The sequence below is a fragment of the Saccopteryx bilineata genome, chromosome 1 (assembly GCF_036850765.1).
Source record: "Saccopteryx bilineata isolate mSacBil1 chromosome 1, mSacBil1_pri_phased_curated, whole genome shotgun sequence".
In the NCBI taxonomy this organism is placed as follows: domain Eukaryota; kingdom Metazoa; phylum Chordata; class Mammalia; order Chiroptera; family Emballonuridae; genus Saccopteryx; species Saccopteryx bilineata.
In genome coordinates, this window is record NC_089490.1 from 115,916,254 (window position 1) to 115,936,264 (window position 20,011).

Consider the following 20,011-nt stretch of genomic DNA (forward strand, 5'->3'; position numbering starts at 1 on the left):
TTATATAAAGGTCACATAATTGAATATTTCTCTACTTTGTACACAATTATTCTTACTCTCCACAGAAAGGCTGCGTAACTTCTCATCGGGTGATGGCAAGCACTAAAATCCTGATTTTAACAGAATAGTAGTAAAAATGCCTCAGTGATTTAAGTTGAAAGCAGTATATTGGTACATGGCTCTTGCACTTAGTTATCAGGAATGTACAAGTGTATTTTTATTCAAAACTACAAAATAAATTATCTGTAGGCCTGTACAATGACAGCAGTAAACCATTGTATGTTATCAACGGAAACCAGTAACTAATGGTTATTAGTGATTTTCTTACATCAGCCAGCCTTTTCTTCAGTCATTTCCTTCACTGACTTCTCTGAAGTTATAGGTGAGGAGCACTGCCTCGAGCTTCCTCTTACAGTTCTCATCAATAATAATAAAGCACTATTCTGGGGCTAAAACATGCCTCCTCCCATCCCACCTCGCATTCCACCCATCCCGCCATTGCAGTCTCTTTCTCTTCCTTAGGGATTTCTGTGACTACACATTCTGCTGTTAACAGCGAGGCCACTCCAGCAGCATCCAATAAAGCAGTTCTTACAACCTTAGTTGGATCAATGATTCCTTTTTCTACCATATTCACAAAATCTCCAAGCATAGCATCATAGCCAACTTCTGAGGAACTCTGCATAATTTTCTCAACTATCAACGATCCCTCAACACCTGCATTCTTAGCAATAGTCATTGCAGGAATTTTGAGTGCTTTTTAAATAATTTCTATACCAATTTTTTGATCTTCATTAGTTGGAGTTAATGAATCCAAGACTGGAATGCACCGAAACAGGGCACAACCCCTCCCAGAACAATGCCTTCCTCAACAGCCACTCTTGTAACACTGAGGGCATCTGTAACTCTGTCTTTCTTTTCATTGACTTCAACATCGCTTGCCCCACCAACCTTCAGCACAGCTACTCCATCTGAGAGTTTTGCCAGATGCTCATTTAGTTTTTCCTTTTCATATTCACTAGTTGTGATATCTAACTGCTTGATGATTCCTTGAATATGTTTTTCAGTTTGAGCCTTGTCACCTTTTCCTTTCAGGAGCATGGCATCATCTTTGGTCACAATGACTTCTCCAACTTTTTCTAAGTCATGAGACTGGACATCTTCAATCCTTCTTCTCCAAACACTGCACCACCAGTAGCAATAGCCATGTCTTTAAGCTGGTTCTTTCTATTGTCACCAAGACCTGGAGCTTTGACTGCTACAACTTGAAGACCAACTTTTAGCCTATTCAAAACAAGCATACTTAGAGCTTCTTCATCAGCATCTTCAGCAATTATGGCCAAGGTCTTACGGTGAGCATTGGCAATTTCAAGAGCAGGTACAATGGACTGAACATTAGAAATTTTCTTTTCACTCAGTAGAACATAAGCATCTTGGAATTCACATTTTTGACCTTTTGCAGTATTAATAAAGTATGGAGAAATATAACCTTGATCAAACTTTATGCCCTCAATAATTTTTTTTTTTTTTTTTTTTGTATTTTTCTGAAGCTGGAAACGGGGAGGCAGTCAGACAGACTCCCGCATGCGCCCGACCGGGATCCACCTGGCATGCCCACCAGGGGGCGATGTTCTGCCCATCCGGGGCATTGCTCTGTCGTGACCAGAGCCACTCTAGTGCCTGGGGCAGAGGCCAAGGAGCCATCCCCAGTGCCCGGGCCATCTTTGCTCCAATGGAGCTTCGGCTGCGGGAGGGGAAGAGAGAGACAGAGAGGAAGGAGAGGGGGAGGGGTGGAGAAGCAGATGGGCACCTCTCCTGTGTGCCCTGGCTGGGAATCGAACCCGGGACTTCTGCACGTCAGGCCAGTGCTCTACCACTGAGCCAACCGGCCAGGGCCCCCTCAATAATTTCTAATTCATCATTCAGTGTTTTTCCATCCTTTACTGTAATGATGCCCTTTCTTCCAACCTTTTTCATCGCATCAGAAATAATGTTGCCAATTTCTTTGTCTCCATTTCCAGAAATTATGGCAACCTGAGCTATTTCTTCAGGGGTTGTCACAGGTTTCTACTGTTTCTTAAGTTCAGATATTACAGCATCAACAGCTAATATCACACTTCTTCTGATTTCCACTGGATTAGCACTTTTACTGATCTTTTCGAAGCCCTCCTTAACAACAGAGCATGCCAGTACATAGCAGTGGTGGTACCATACCCAGCCTCTTCGTTTGTGTTATTGGCAACATCTTGCACAAGTTTAGCGCCAGTATTTTTATATTTATCTTTTAAGTCAATAGACTTTGCCACAGTCACACCATCTTTTGTTACTCTGGGACTTCCCCAGCTCTGTTCAATAATCACCGTTCTTCCCTCTGGCCCCATAGTAATGGCCACAGCATCAGCTAACAAGTCTACACCTTGAAGCATTAAGGCTCAGGCATCTGCACCAAATTTTACATCTGTGGCATAAGCCCGAGCAAGGTGACGAGCCCGTGCCCTGGACACTGGCCTAATCTGGCGAAGGATTCTGTGTAATCGAAGCATTTCTGCGGGGCAGCGGCTAGGCGTGCGAGCAGCAAGGAAGGCCATCGGCAGCAAGTGAGGGTGCAATATTTTTGGTAATAGTAGTAATTGGTTTCAAAATTTAAATATACAAATTTAATCATACCATTATAATGAGTCTCAGTAGGTCATTTACAAAATATTATCCCAAAAGATTAAGTGTCAGGAATAATAACTCACAAACGAGACCAAGAGACATGGATAAGAGTGTGGTGGTAATGGGGGGGGGGGGAAGGAGGGAGAAGGGGAGGGGCAGGGGGAAGGGCACAAAGAAAGCCAGATAGAAGGTGAAGGAGGACAATTTGACTTTGGGTGATGGGTATGCAACATAATTGAATGACAATATAACCTGGACATGTTTTCTTTGAATATATGTACCCTGATTTACTGATGTTACCCCGTTAAAATTAATAAAAATTTATTTATATAAAAAATATGAACTCACAAACTTTAGGAAATAAGTTAACAGTCTTCATAAAATATGTCATTCATAATTTCCTGTATCTTACCTTAGATGTAAAACATAAAAGGAAATGTTCCTGGGAGAGGTTGTATGTTGCCTTAAGTCCATGGGTATAGTACAAATGACTGAGGACAGATTTTTCCGGAAGTGAGGTTGAAGTGGGATAGTATGTGGTGAGAGCAGAAAGACATTGACTTCCGGGTAGTGGTGATGGGGGAATAGGTTTCCAGAGAAGGAAGTACATGTTCTCTATAACCATTACGTTCCATTAACATCCTTATTCAAATTTGTCCAAAATAGTTACTATTATTTTTTAGTTTGTTCTGTAGCATTTAAATTATGTTAATGGTATTTTGACAGGATTAATGGTGTACAGGTCCATTTTCTCATTCAAGTGTCTGTGCAGACTCTAACTTGTATGAACAGCTCAGCATCCAGCCTGGGCAGCAGCTTTCTGAATAATATTTTCTATTGACTTATGTGAAATCAATAAATAACAGGGCATTTTTGGACATTTTCAGATTTTAATTTAGGAAAGTCTGTCATCAAGTCTCTCTTCAAGAGGAAAGACTTAAATAGGTTTTCTCTGAAGCTCTTGGCCCCTAGAATAATTGATCAATCTTCTCAAAGGGCTGAGAGCTGGATCTTTACTGAGCAGGGCACCAAAGTTTTCCATCTTCTTGATGAATTTCTCAAAGGTCTAATTATTCTTTCTGAACACTAGGCACATTTAGGGGCCTGGGAAACTCTGCTCAGAAATTTTCCCAGAATACATTAAATTGAAAGACTATGTATTTAGAAATCCAAATTTGGTTTAGTAAGTCTTTTGGTGTATCTTCACGAGAACGTGTAGTATTAAAAATCAAGATTTGGGCAATAAAATGTCTTGTAACATGGGAAATTTTGTCTATTAGCAAATTTATTTGAGATGTTAATTTGACTAAAAAGTATGAAAAAACTGCCTGACCAGGTGGTGGAGCAGTGGATAGAGTGTCGGACTGGGATGTGGAAGACCCAGGTTCGAGACTCCAAGGTCGCCAGCTTGAGCGTGGGCTCATCTGGTTTGAGCAAAAATTCACCAGCTTGGACCCAAGGTCTCTGGCTCAAGCAAGGGGTTACTCGGTCTGCTGAAGGCCCACGGTCAAAGCACATATGAGAAAGCAATCAATGAACAACGAAGGTGTCGCAATGCGCAACGAAAAACTAATGATTGAGGCTTCTCATCGCTCCATTTCTGTCTGTCCCTGTCTATCACTCACTCTGACTTTCTGTCTCTGTAAAAAAATAAAATTAAATTAAAATTAAAAAAAAGTATGAAAAAACTAATTTTTAGATGACAGTATTCAAAGTTTTATCAATCAAGGATTAATTTGCGATACTGTTTGTTATGTAAGTGTGTGTGTGCCTGTGTGTGTGTGTGTGTGTTTTCCAAATTTGACAAGCATATAAGAACCCATAGAGACCCTTACTCTGCCTGGCAAAATATCAGGTATAGATAGATAGAGACTGAAGAACCAACACTTGATTTAGGCTGATGGAGTTGAATCCATTTCCTGAAGGTGAAGGATTGGCCAGGTAGAATATAAAAGAAACTGTAAAGGACTTCTTGTTTTCTTTCCCCTGAGATACTTCCTTCTGTCTGTACAAATCAAAAGCTTTGGGATATGCTGAGATTTTGGTCATACTGTAAGTCCATATGTGAAGTCCTGAATGCCTGTCCTGATGACTATAAGACAGGATAAGCTGCATCTTTAAGGAGTATAATGGTCACTTTCTAATGAAGTTTCTGAAAGAGTGAAAATGAAAGAGCTGGATTGAATTTATCAGTGGGTGATAATCAGTGATTCTTCATGTTGGATGTACGCCTGGAAGCAAATCTCCTGGGAGAATGATGAGAGGGATAAAGTAATTCACAGATTTTAAGTAGTTTATAAACACTGAAGTGACATTGGCTTCTTAGTGTCAACCTTGAGTTCAAACTCCCACTGCTATCTAATCTTTGGAGAAGATGCCTTTAAGAGAACAAAAAATGTAAAGCAGGGGTCCCCAAACTACGGCCCCGCGGGCCACATGCGGCCCCCTGAGGCCATTTATCCGGCCTCTGCCGCACTTCCAGGAGCACCTCTTTCACTGGTGGTCAGTGAGAGGAGCATAGTTCCCATTGAAATACTGGTCAGTTTGTTGATTTAAATTTACTTGTTCTTTATTTTAAATATTGTATTTGTTCCTGTTTTGTTTTTTTTTTACTTTAAAATAAGATATGTGCAGTGTGCATAGGGATTTGTTCATAGTTTTTTTTTTTATAGTCCGGCCCTCCAATGGTCTGAGGGACAGTGAACTGGCCCCCTGTGTAAAAAGTTTGGGGACCCCTGATATAAAGGGTACCCCCAGCTTCTTTTATTGGACAGTATACAGCCTTCTGGTATTTATCCTGATTAATTATAGAATGCTCCTCTCCTTTTTTTAAAAAAAATTATTTTAATTGTTATTGTATCATATGTGTGTGTGTGTGTGTATACTACTCACAAAAATGAGGGGATATTCTAATGCTTCATATTCATTTTGAAATATCCCCTCATTTTTGTGAGCAGTTATATATATAAATATATATATAATCTCTCTCTCTCTCTCTCTCTATATATATATATATATATATGTATTCTCTTTAACAAGATACATGTGTAAGAATTCATACAGCAAACTCCTGTCCCACTCTTCTCCATGCAGTTACTCCTCCCCAGAGGGAGCCTTTTCTTCTAGTGTTTACCTCCATATTTCAAAATAACATGCTTGTACTGTTATTCTTAATTTTTCAGTTTTAAATTTTATTAATTGACTTTCTGCTGTAGAAGATAGAGAGTTAGGTCTCTCACACTTAATCTCCCTCCTTTTCCAGAGACCCTCTTCCATCCTCTCATTATAGTCATATCATTTCAGTTAGATATAATACATTTTCAGTGTTTCTATTATTATGACTGTGTAAGTATTAATTTATAAGCCATATGGTATACTATGATTATGTTTTATTTTTTGAATACATTTTTATTTTCTCTGTAATTATCTCATTTGTTTAGTTTTCAGTGTAGTTATTACTAATGCAATCCTACAACAGCTGTAGAGATGAAACTGCTGTTTTGGTACATTCAGAGACATGATGTAATTTATTCATTCTGTATTTTTTCTCAGCGACATCACCCCTAGTGTTGTCACCGCGCCTGCTGGAGCGCAGCTTCCCTGTGGGCCTGCCACACGTCTGGTGCCCTGGGCTCTCCCTGTGCCCTCATCCAGGGTTTCTTTTCAGACTACTGTTATGGGTCCCCTGCTTCCAGGATTCCATGTCTTCCTGATTTGATGGAGTACAACCATCAGTGACTTTCTGAAAAGAAAGGCTTTGACTGTCAAAAAATGCTTTTATTTTTCAGTCCTATTTAATTGATGATTTGCCTGAGTATTGTGAAATTCTAGTTCCTTAGGAATTTCAAGGCCTTCTTCCACTCTATTTGGCTTCCATCCAGTGTTCCTCTTGACATATTTGATGCTCTTCTTATCTCCATTTTATAATGTGACCTGCTTTATTTTTCTTTCTGGAAGTTTAAAATTTTTCGCAATACCTTTGGAGTTCTGAAAGTTCATAGTGAGGTGCTTTGGTGTGGGGCCCCTTTTTAAAATGCGCTGTCCACCTGATGTGCTCTTTTAGTTATGAACCATACCTCCTTTAGTTCTGGAAAATGTTCTTGAATTATTTCTCTGATTAATTTTTTCCTTTCATTTTCTTAACTTTCTTCTGGAATTCCTGTTCCTTGGACATTGTACTTTTTGGACTGATCCTTCGATTTTATTCCCCACTCCACCCATTTCTTGTCTCATCCCCCTCCCCCCCCCCCGCCCCATGGGAGGATGGAGGAGTAGGGAGATGTCCCTCAACTTCATCTTCCAAGTCTTCTCTTGGACTTTTCATTTTTGCTAATCATATTTTCAATTTCAAAGAGCTCTTTAGTTTTCTGAATGTTTCTTAATAGTGCCCATCTAAGAAATGTCCATACCTGTAGGGAATTTTTATAACAGTTTATATGAGCCATACGGATATTATATGCCTTGGAGCAAGATCTCAATTGCTCAGGAGAATAACAGTTTTGCAGCTTCTTTTATGCATTTGTAATTAAGGAGGGAAAGTAAGGAAGATTACATGGAAGTGTGAGAAAGCAAGGTGGGGTTGGCTTACAGGATAGTTAATAAGATTGTGTTTTCTTTTTTAAAAAAATATTTATGAGTTTATTTGAGCCAAATTGAGGACAATTACCAGGGACCAAGATCTCAAATGCTCCTGCTTATCTTCTCTCTTGAGGATGGTTGTTTCAAAGGTGTGTGAACGTAGATGCACAGAAACATGGACAGGGTTTGTTTAAGGCAAAGATAAGCGTTTTACTAAAGAAGTTATATGGCTGGGGCATGACTGCCCACCAGGACCTGCCCAGTTAGGAATTTATGATCAGATTACCCTGTGAGGTCACTTTCCATAGGACTCCTTTTTTTCCCCACCCACAATAGCTTTCTCTTGTTTTATGGATGAGGACATTGTTTACAGTTATTCTCAATTTTTCTTCTGCTTTCAACAATGTTTTGTTTCCTCTTATTGCCCTCCACTCCCTCCCTTCCTGTCCAGTTGTTTTCACTCTGCATCTTTTGTTAGATCCTTTCCTTATATATCAGGTAACCCTTTGTTGTTTTTTTATATTTAAAAATGAGACATTTCTGTAGTAAAGCATTTAGCTTTGTCTATAGAGAGGTCTGGCTTTTACCCGTAGTTCCTGGGGGTTAATCCCTAAACTGCTTTACTGTCCTGCCTGGTAAGAATATCTTTGTTTATTTGGGGGGCTTTGGGCCATACCAGATAGTTTGACAGTGTGGTTCCTGGAGACTGCTTTGGGTCATACGGTATTAGCTTGACCTCTGGAGGGGCTGGGAACTGAGCTCCGGTACTGGGGGTTAGCCATCTTTGTGACCAAGACCCACTAAGGACTCTGGACATAAAGGCTCGGGTGAGCTTTCCTGGTTGGCAGTACTCTGTGCATATTGTCACATTGCTGCCAGCAGCAGTTAACACTGTTCATTACTCCACTGACAGAGGACAGTCGGAAGTTCTGTGATTGGAACTCACCTGGACTCTGCCTCCAGGGCTCTTCCTTTGGCTGATATTATTCCATAGTCTTTTTCTGTGATAAACCAAAGCTGTGAGCATAACAGCTGCGTAACAGCTTTCTAGCTTTCATTGACTCAGGAAGTTCTCCTGGTAAATTATCAAACCTGAGAGTGCTCTTGTTGTATTGGAACAGCGAGAGGCAGACGTTTTTGCCACACAATTAAGTAGCCAAATTAAACATTATTTTAAAGCCAGTGACCACATGGAGACCTGAGTCATCCAAATCATGCAGCCCCGAACACAGTTTGGGGCTGGCTTTTAAAGACAAAATTACACACTGATTGGGAAATGGGGAGGAGGGGATGCCTAGCAGTAAAACAAAGCAGTGGAACAGCTCTCTTACAATGTTTATCTATAGGGTTAATTCAGGGAGAAACATCCTGGGAACACCTGCAACCTTGCAAAGCTAGCCCAAGGCCACAGCCTGGGAAATTAGCCTCAAGGCCAAAGGTAGGGAGGTTTTTTGTTTTTTTTTTTTAAATACATAAATTTTTATTAATTTTAATGGGGTGACATCAACAAATCAGGGTACATATATTCAAAGAAAACATGTCCAGGCTATCTTGTCACTCAACTATGTTGCATACCCATCACCCAAAGCCAGATTGTCCTCCGTCACCTTCTATCTAATTTTATCCGTACCCCTCTCTTCCCCCTTCCCCTCTCCCTCTCCCTCCCCACCCCATAACCACCACACTCCTGTCCATGTCTCTTAGTCTCGTTCCTATGTCCCACCAATGCATGAAATCATACAGTTCCTGGCTTTCTCCGATCCACTCACTTCACTCCGTATAATGCTGTCAAGATCCCACCATTTTCCTGTAGATGATCCGATGTCATCATTTCTTACGGCTGAGTAGTACACCATAGTGTAAATGTGCCACATCTTCTTTATCTGGTCATATGTGTGTGTGTGTGTGTGTGTATTTTATTATTATTATTTTTTTTTTACTGTGATTAAAGCCTTTAAGCAAACTCTTGGCCAATACAACAAGAATCCATAAAAGAGTAGTATCCTTAACATGTTCACCAAGTCCAAGTTGGTACCAACACCATTCCAAATCCCTGCGAATGCAACCCAACCCCAGTTGAGTCCGTTAGGAGCTATCGCAAGGAACAGGAGTCCAGAAAAAGTCCACATCCAGGAAAAGTCCGCATGGCACTGGAATTGTTGTCACAAGTCCCAATGATCGCTGCGGGTAGGGAGTTTTATAGAAAAAGTAAGTTCTGCTAAAAGTCTCTTTGTTTTAGAGAAAGTAAGTTCTGCTAAGGGTTACTTATGCTAAGAGCCTTTCTGTTCTACATTTCATTCCCTACTGGTTTTAATGAAATTTTAATCAAATCATTGATGCGTTTTCATTGCTATCTTCTTGTATAGGTATATATGGACTTCTGATTACTATTAATTTGATAGAGATTATCCTTTCTCAAACAAACCTTGTTATAAAATTGATTAAACATGGTCCTAATATCAGACAAGGTAAAATTAAAGTAAGAGGATCAATTGCAGCAGACAATAGGGTAGTTAGCTGTGGTGACCAATTAAACATTTTCTGGAACTAATTCTTCGATTGTTCAAGTTCTTTTCTTTTCTATGTTTGTCCTAACTAAAGATAGACTTTCTTTAATTGTACTAGAATTATTGGCATAGAAACAACAAGTTTCTCCTAATGCCGCAATTAAGCCACCTTGTTGAAGAAAAAGTAAGTCTAAGCCTCTTCTATTTTGTAAAACTATTTCAGCTAAGGAATCTACTTGAATATCTAACTTGGAGATAGATTGCTCTAAATTTTCTAAATCATTATTGATTAGACTACTTAATTGCCCTATTTGTATTTCTTTTTTTACTAAGGCCCTAGTCCCAATTGTAGCTGTTCCTGCTAATCCTAATTCTACTAGTAAGGGGACAAGAACTGGGACTCATTTCTAATGAGACAGTGTGCTAGGTGGTTGCATTAATAGCCTTCTTTCATTTCCTCTATATAAATAAACTTGAGGCATAACATATACTAGAATATACAATAGAGGCTTATTCTGTTCTCTAAACCCATTTCTTTTCCTTTGTACAAACCTTCTATACTGTGCAGGGGTCCCCAAACTTTTTACACAGGGGGCCAGTTCACTGTCCCTCAGACCGTTGGAGGGCCGGACTATAAAAAAAACTATGAACAAATTCCTATGCACACTGTACATATCTTATTTTAAAGTAAAAAAACAAAACGGGAACAAATACAATATATAAAATAAAGAACAAGTAAATTTAAATCAACAAACTGACCAATATTTCAATGGGAACTATGCTCCTCTCACTGACCACCAATGAAAGAGGTGCCCCTTCCGGAAGTGCGGAGGGGGCCGGATAAATGGCCTCAGGGGGCTGCATGTGGCCTGCGGGCCATAGTTTGGGGACCCCTGCTATAGGGAATTATATACAAAAAGCAAAGTAAAACAACTAGACATGGATTAATCATAATTTTATAGGGTCCTTGGTAGCTGTGACGGTCCATCCTGAGTCAGCCTTTTTGATCCATGAGTGATGAATCTATGCCAGGATGTCGTCAACCTTCACTGTAGTTGGAGCAGTCAGGATGACGTAGTGAAGTCCCTTCCAGGCCAGAGTCAGCCTTTTCTTGATGAACTCCTTGATGAGGACGTCACCGGGCTGGAACGGGTGAGCAGGCTCAGAGCTGGGTGAAGGGAGAATTTCTCACACCTGCTTATGGATTTGCTCCTGTGTTTTTTACAGCTCCTGTAATGACTTAAAGAGTTCTTGGTTTCTTAATTCTACTAACATTTCAGCTCTAAGCTTGAGGAGCAATGGTGGTGGTCTCCTAAATATAATTTTATAAGGTGTGAAACTAACTTTATAGGGGGGTACATCGTGTTTTCAGAGCAGTCATGCAAGGGGGTGCTTGGATCCTCGTCAGGCATCAGGCTTGCTGGGTTGATAGCCTGTGTCTGGACAAACTTAATGTGAGGCTGATCTATGAGCAGAGCCTGACACTGCGTGATCCTAGCATTAGACACCTACCTTTCTGGAGTTCCTCTAAGTAAAGTCTCTATTGCATGTGGGGCTATCAGGAACAGTTCTTGCCCCATGGTCAATATATCTGCCTCTCGCACTAGTATGGCAGTGGCCGCTACAGCTCTGAGACATTCTGGCCATCCTGATGTAACAGGGTCTAGCCGCTTGGAGAGGTAAGCAATAAGCCTGCGCCATGGCCCTAGCGTTTGGGTCCAAACCCCTTTTGCTGTTCCCTTGCTCTCATGAACAAAGAGCTGGAAAGGCTTTGTAATGTCTGCAAAGCCAAGGCAGGGGCCTCAGTGAGGGCCTTTTTGAGGGTTTCAAAAGCTTCTTGTTTCTTATCTGTCCAATTTAACTCTTGGGTTCCTGCTATGCAGGAGTACAAAGGTTTGGCTATCTCTGCAAATTTAGGGATCCACAGCCTTTCGGTAGATAATTGCCCCGAGAAATTTTTGGATTTGTCTCTTGCTAGTGGGGGTTGGGATTCGAAGGATTGCCTCTATACAACTGGAGGAGAGAATAAGCTTCCCTGCCTCAATGTGGGAGCCTAGATTGGTCACCTTGGAGGTGAGAGTTGTGCCTTCTTAGCTGACACTTGGTACCCCAAAGTCTGCAGTGTTTGTAAAAGTCCCTCAGTGGCTGTCCGGCAGCTTACCTCCATTTCCGCAGCTAGAAGCAAATCATCTACGTACTGTAGCAGCGTGCATTCCGGATGTTCCTGGCAGAGGGTGAGCAGGTCCTGATGTAGTGCCTCGTCAGAGAGGGTCAGTGAATTCTTGAAGCCCTGTGGTAATCTGGTCAGGTTAGTTGTCCTGAAATGCCTGTGTCTGGGTCATTCTACTCGAAGGCAAAGATGGTTGACTTACAGAGGCCAGGGGAATACTGAAGAAAGCATCTTTTACATCTAAGACTGTAAAATTTGAAGTTTGGTGACAACAGGCTTAATAAGAGTGTGTAGGGGTTATGCACAGTTGGGTGTATTGTCTCAACCCGCTTATTTACTTCCCGTAAGTCCTGAACTGGTACCTGGCTTCTGAACAAATAGTAAAGGGGTATTCCATTGGGACTGGCAAGGAACAAGAATACCAGCTTTTAATATTCTCTTAACATGGGGGGTTATTTCCTTTTTTAGCTTCTCTTGACATAGGATATTATTTCACCCATATGGGGATGGCACCTGCAGTTAGATGAACACAACTACTGGGGCTTGATGCTTTGTAAGCCCAGGCAGGTTGGTTTCTGCCCAGACTGAAGGGAATCCATGCTGTAAGTCTGTTAAATAGTCATTTGAAACTTTTTGTTCTTCTTTTGTACCTATATTTAATAGATATTCCTCTGACAAGGGGCAGGTGACCATTAGCCTCAGTGTAGACATGTGTATATATAAATAATATGTGTTTTACCAAATATTTCATAGAAAGAATTTTTCTTAATCTGTTTTGTTCCCTAAACTTTGCTTGTGTATATTTTTCAAAGATGTTTCTAGTATAAGATTTAAGAGCTAAGACTAAAAGCGATGGTAGCCTTCAGTTTTTTTAATAAGTCTCTTCCAAGTAAAGGATAAAGACAGCCTAGAATGACCAAAAAGGAATGGGTGACAGTATTGTCTCCTAAATTGACAGTCCACCATGAAGTCCATGGACAAAGAACTGAATTCTCAGTAGTACCTTGTATGGGTACTTGCTCCCCTGAGGACGGTCCGAGAGGGGCAGTGAGAATGGAGTGAGAAGCTCTGGTGTCAATGAGGACATCTACTCGGTAGCCGCCTACTTATAAAATTACCTTGGGCTCCTGGGGGGCTAACAGGTATGGAGCCCTGGTCCCATTAGTCCTCCTGTAGATTAAGGACTCCTGGGGTCTGTTGTGACTTTTCTTTTATTTTTGGACAGTCTTTCCTCTAATGTCCTTCTTCTTTACAATAAGCATATTGATTTTTGCTTAACTTAGGCTTTTCTTCTTTTTAGGTCACTGATTTTATTGTACTTAAACTAACAGTAGTTAATTTAGTGTTATCTAGAACTAATACTGAAAACTATACACATATCCCTGTCTATATTTGATTATTTTTTAAAATAAATTTTTATTAATGGTAATGGGATGACATTAATAAATCAGGGTACATATATTCAAAGAAAACATGTCTAGGTTATTTTGTCATTAAATTATGTTGCATACTTCTCGCCCAAAGTCAGATTGTCCTCCGCTACCCTCTATCTAGTTCTCTGTGCCCCTCCCCCTCCCCCTCCCCCTAACTCTCTCCCTCCCTCCCTCCCATGTCCTCCCTTCCCCCACCCCTGGTAACCACCACACTCTTGTCCATGTCTCTTAGTCTCGTTTTTATCTTCCACCAATGTATGGAATCATGTAGTTCTTGTTTTTTTCTGATTTACTTATTTCACTCAGTATAATGTTATCCAGATCCCACCATTTTGCTGTAAATGATCTGATGTCATCATTTCTTATGGCTGAGTAGTATTCCATAGTGTATATGTGCCACATCTTCTTTATCCAGTCTTCTATTGAAGGGCTTTTTGGTTGTTTCCATGTCTTGGCCACTGTGAACAGTGCTGCAATGAACATGGGGCTACATGTGTCTTTACGTATCAATGTTTCTGAGGTTTTGGGGTATATACCCAGTAGAGGGATTGCTGGGTCATAAGGTAGTTCTATTTTTAGTTTTTTGAGGAACCACCATACTTTCCTCCATAATGGTTGTACTACTTTACAGTCCCACCAACAGTGGATGAGAGTTCCCTTTTCTCCGCAGCCTCTCCAACATTTGCTATTACCCGTCTTGTTGATAATAGCTAATCTAACAGGGGTGAGGTGGTATCTCATTGTAGTTTTGATTTGCATTTCTCTAATAACTAATGAAGCTGAGCATCTTTTCATATATCTGTTGGCCATTTGTATCTCTTCCTGGGAGAAGTGTCTGTTCATGTCCTCTTCCCATTTTTTTATTGGATTGTTTGTTTGATTGTTGTTGAGTTTTATGAGTTCTTTGTAAATTTTGGATATTAGGCCCTTATCTGAGCTGTTGTTTGAAAATATCATTTCCCATTTAGTTGGCTGTCTGTTTATTTTGATATCAGTTTCTCTTGCTGAGCAAAAACTTTTTATTCTGATGTAGTCCCATTCATTTATCTTTGCCTTCACTTCTCTTGCCATTGGAGTCAAGTTCATAAAATGTTCTTTAAAACCCAGGTGATGATTTTCGTACCTATGTCTTCTTCTATGTACTTTATTGTTTCAGGTCTTATATTTAGGTCTTTGATCCATTTTGAATTAATTTTAGTACACGGGGACAGGCTGTAGTCGAGTTTCATTCTTTTGCATGTGGCTTTCCAGTTTTCCCAACACCATTTGTTGAAGAGGCTTTCTTTTCTCCATTGTGTGTGGTTGGCCCCTTTATCAAAGATTATTTGACCATATATATGTGGTTTTATTTCTGGGCTTTCTATTCTGTTCCATTGGTCTGAGTGTCTATTTTTCTGCCAATACCATGCTGTTTTGATTATCGTGGCGCTATAATATAGTTTAAAGTCAGGTATTGTAATGCCCCCAGCTTCATTCTTTTTCCTTAGGATTGTTTTGGCTATTCAGGGTTTTTTATAGTTCCATATAAATTTGATGATTTTTTGTTCCATTTCTTTAAAAAATCTCATAGGAATTTTGATGGGAATTGCATTAAATTTATATATTGCTTTGGGTAATATGGCCATTTTAATTATATTTTATCTTCCTATCTAAGAACAAGGAATATTTTTCCATCTCATTGTGTCTTTTTCTATTTCTCTTAATAATGCCTTGTAGTTTTCGTTATATAGGTCCTTTACATTCTTTGTTATGTTTATTCCTAGGTATTTTATTTTTTTTGTTGCAATCGTGAAGGGGATTATATTTTTGAGTTTGTTTTCTAATATTTCATTGTTGGCATATAGAAAGGCTATGGACTTTTGTATGTTAATTTTGTATCCTGCGACCTTACTGTATTGGTTTATTGTTTCTAATAATCTTTTTGTGGAGTCCTTCGGGTTTTCGATGTATAGGATCATATCATCAGCAAAAAGTGATAGCTTTACTTGTTCTTTTCCGATATGGATGCCTTTTATTTCTTTGTCTTGTCTGATTGCTCTGGCCAGAACTTCTAGCACCACGTTGAATAAGAGTGGAGAGAGTGGACAACCCTGTCTTGTTCCTGATTTAAGGTAGAAAGTCCTCAGTTTTATGCCGTTTAATAGGATGTTGGCTGATGGTTTATCATATATGGCCTTTATCATGTTGAGATATTTTCCTTCTATACCCATTTTGTTGAGAGTCTTTAACATAAAATTGTGTTGTATTTTATCAAAAGCCTTTTCTGCATCTATTGATAAGATCATGTGGTTTTTGTTCTTTGTTTTGTTGATATGGTGTATTACGTTAACCGTTTTACGTATGTTGAACCATCCTTGAGATTCTGGGATGAATCCCACTTGATCATGATGTATTATTTTTTTAATATGTTGTTGTATTCGGTTTGCCAGTATTTTGTTTAGTATTTTAGCATCTGTATTCATTAGAGATATTGGTCTGTAGTTTTCTTTCTTTGTGCCATCCTTGCCAGGTTTTGGTATGAGGGTTATGTTGGCCTCATAAAATGTGTTTGGAAGTATTGCTTCTTCTTCAAGTTTTTGGAAGACTTTGAGTAGAATAGGAACCAAGTCTTCTTTGAATGTTTGATAGAATTCACTAGTATAACCGTCTGGGCCTGGACTTTTATTTTTGGGGAGGTTTTTAATAGTTTTTTCTATTTCCTCCCTGCTGATTGGTCTGTTTAGGCTTTCTGCTTCTTCATGACTCAGTCTAGGAAGGTTGTATTATTCTAGGAATTTATCCATTTCTTCTAGATTGTTCTATTTGGTGGCATATAATTTTTCATAGTATTCTACAATAATTCTTTGTATATCTATGATGTCTGTGGTGATCTCTCCTCTTTCATTTTGGATTTTATTTATTTGAGTCCTGTGTCTTTTTTCCTTGGTGAGTCTTGCCAAGGGTTTGTCAATTTTGTTGATCTTTTCAAAGAACCAGCTCCTTGTTTTATTGATTTTTTCTATAGTTTTTCTGTTCTCTATTTCATTTATTTCTGCTCTGATTTTTATTATCTCCTTTCTTCGGCTGGTTTTGGGTTGTCTTTGTTCTTCTTTTTCTAGTTCCTTAAGGTGTGAAGTTAAGTGGTTTACTTCGGCTCTCTCTTGTTTGTTCATATAGGCCTGAAGTGATATGAACTTTCCTCTTATTACTGCTTTTGCTGCATCCCAGAGATTCTGATATGTCATATTTTCATTTTCATTTGTCTGTATATATCTTTTGATCTCTGCACTTATTTCTTCTTTGACCCATTCATTTTTTAGAAGCATGTTGTTTAGTTTCCACATTTTTGTGGGTTTTTCCCCCTCTTTTTTGCAGTTGAATTCTAGTTTCAAGGCTTTATGATCAGAAAATATGCTTGGTACAATTTCAATTTTTCTAAATTTGCTGATATTGTCATTGTGGCCCAACATATGGTCAATTCTTGAGAATGCTCCATGTACACTAGAGAAAAATGTATACTCTGTCGCTTTGGGATGAAGTGTCCTGTAGATGTCTATCATATCCAGGTGTTCTAGTATTTCGTTTAAGGCCACTATATCTTTATTGATTCTCTGTTTGGAGGACCGATCTAGAGCCGTCAGCGGTGTATTGAGGTCTCCAAGTATGATTGTATTTTTGTTAGTTTTTGTTTTAAGGTCAATAAGTAGCTGTCTTATATATTTTGGTGCTCCTTGGTTTGGTGCATATATATTAAGGATTGTTATGTCTTCTTGATTCAACTTCCCCTTAATCATTATGAAATGACCATTTTTGTCTCTGAGTACTTTTTCTGTCTTGTAGTCAGCATTATTAGATATGAGTATTGCTACAGCTGCTTTTTTTGGGGTGTTGTTTGCTTGGAGTATTGTTTTCCAGCCTTTCACTTTGAATTTGTTTTTATCCTTGTTGCTTAGATGTGTTTCTTGTAGGCAGCATATAGTTGGATTTTCTTTTTTAATCCATTCTGCTACTCTGTGTCTTTTTATTGGTAAGTTTAATCCATTTACATTTAGTATAATTATTGACACTTGTGGGTTCCCTACTGCCATTTTATAAATTGCTTTCTGTTAGTTTTGTATCTTGTTTGATTCTTCTCTTTTGTTTTCCTATCATTTGGTTTTGTTTGTTTGTGTTCCATACTTCTTTCCTCTGTTGCTACCTTTTTTAAGTCAAGTGTTTTTGTGGTGGTTTTTTCAAGGGTGGTTACCATTAAGTAATGAAAAGGGTACCTACCATATTCATTGTAGTACCCTATCTTATGAGTATTTCTGCACTTCATCGTCCTTTGCTACTGTTAATCTCCATCCTCTCCCCCCTTTTTTTCCTTTGTTGTCACAGTTTAAGTTTGGTTTTATTGTGTTCTTGGTGGAGCTGTTACTTGTGGTTTTGTTTTCTTTTGTTCTTTGAATCTGGTTGGAAAACCCCCTTTAATATTTCCTGGAGTGGGGGCTTTCTGCTGATAAATTCTCTCATCTTTTCTGTATTTGTGAATGTTTTTATATCTCCTTCGTACTTGAAGGATAGCTTTGATGGGTATAGTATTCTTGGCTGAAAGTTCCTCTCTTTCAGGGCTTTAAATATTGGGGTCCACTCTCTTCTAGCTTGTAGAGTTTCTGCTGAGAAATCTGATGATAATCTAATAGGCCTTCCTTTATATGTTGTACTCTTCTTTTCCCTGGCTGCCTTGAGAATTTTTTCTTTGTCATTGGTTTGTGTCATCTTTATTATGATGTGCCTTGGAGTGGGTTTGTTGGGGTTAAGAAAACTCGGTGTTCTGTTTGCTTCTTGAATTTGAGGCTTTAGTTCTTTCCACAGGCTTGGGAAGTTCTTGTCTATTATTTGTTTGAGTATATTCTCCATTCCATTTTCTTTCTCTTCTCCCTCTGATATACCTATTATTCTTATGTTATTCTTTCTGATGGAGTCAGACAATTCCTGTAGGGCTTTCTCGTTTTTTATTATTTTTGAGTCTCTTTCTTCTTCTCTCTGTTGTGCCTCAAGTTGTTTGTCTTCTATTTCACTAATCCTATCTTCTATCTGGGCTGTTCTGTTAGCTAAGCTTGTTACCTCGTTTTTCAGCTCGTGAATTGAGTTTTTCATTTCTGTTTGATTTGTTTTTATAGTTTCGATTTCCTTGGTAATATATTCTTTGTGTTCATTGAGTTGTTTTCTGATCTCCCTATATTGCCTTTCTGTGTTTTCTTGTATATCTCTGAGTATTTTTAAGATTTCTATTTTAAATTCTCTGTCATTTAGCTCCAAGGCTTCCAATATGTTAAGTCTTTTCTCCATAGATTTTTCCACATCTATTTGTGTTACCTCTCTTTCTTTTGTATCCATAATATTCGATTTCTTCTTTCTTATTGGCATCTGAGGGTGGTCTTGTTGATAGCACTAATTAGAATTAATAAAAAGTAAAAAGTAAAAAAAAAAAAAAAAAAAGGTAAAACACTCCACAAAAAAAACCAGTAATAATTTATTATTTCCCCCTTTTTTATTTCTTCTCTTTCCCTCCTCTCCCCTCCTCAGGGAAATATCGTGATGACCTGTGAATTATATTATGCTAAATGGAACAAAAACTGCCTATAATGGAGGGCCTGATTTGGGGTGAAGAGTTCAAGGGTCAAAAAAAGGGAGTAAGGACCTACTAAATGCAAAAAAAAAAAAAAAAAAAAGGAAAAAAATCTTAGATAAGCATAAGATGATTTGCTTGTAAGTGATGGTCGACTAAGAGATATAATGATAGGGATAAGAGGGAACCAGAAAAAAGGAGAAAAAAAAAAGAATAATAAAGAAGAAAAAATAATAATTAAAAATCTGTTGTATTAAGTGGAGCGAAGACTAAATACAATGAAGACCTTGGGTTGGGAGGAATGCTAGTGAGTTAAAAAGCAATGTAAAAAGTACCCAAAATGCCACAAAAATAAACAAACAAACAAAAAACAAAAACAAAAGCGGAAAAGAAAAATAAAACCAAAAAAAAAACCTTGAGTCCCAAAGTAACTAATTTGTTCGTGATTGAGGATTAATTGGGAGGAAAAGTAAAACGAGAAAAGAAAAAACGAATAGAAAAGAAAAAATAAGAAAAAGAAAAACAAAGGAAGAAAAAAAAAGGAAGAGAAAATAACAAAATAAAGCAAAACAAACAAAAAAAAAACAAAAGAGGAGAGAGTGAGAGTTAAGTGTTTTGGAGTATAACCTTAAAGGAGTGTGAGGATGAAGAAAAGAAATAAAATGTAACACTCATGGGTAGTGTAGTTCAAGAAAAGGGAAGCATAAGATGGGCAGAGAATAAAAGGACCGAGGTGGAGGAGATAGAAATAATAATAATAAAGGCAATAAGATAGAAGAAACAAACAACAACAAAAAAAAATTAGTGGAACAAGTTGTAAAGTCTGTGGATTTTTCTTGATTTTGAGAGGTTAACTTCTTCCTTTTTCTTTTCTCTTCCTCTTCCTGGTTGGTGACTCTGTACCCCAGGCTCTGCCCCTGTGTCACACTTAGGTAGGGATTTGCAGTTGATGGGATTCTATGGCAATGTCGTATAATTGGCTTTAGTCTTGCTGGTAATCAAGGCTTGTTGGCGTTTGCAGGGTCCAACGATGAGAGAGTTTGCTTTCCTGGAGTCTCTCTCCTAGTCCCCCCTT

At 38.7% G+C, this 20,011-nt stretch overlaps 1 protein-coding gene and 1 pseudogene across 1 annotated transcript in view; one reads left to right on the top strand and one right to left on the bottom strand.

Moving 5' to 3' along the window:
* Positions 1 to 20,011, top strand: part of DERA (deoxyribose-phosphate aldolase) — a 141,514-nt gene that overhangs the window by 15,718 nt on the left and 105,785 nt on the right. The gene's annotated exons all lie outside the window — the stretch shown is intronic.
* On the bottom strand, positions 450 to 2,598 carry LOC136327911 (60 kDa heat shock protein, mitochondrial-like; annotated as a pseudogene).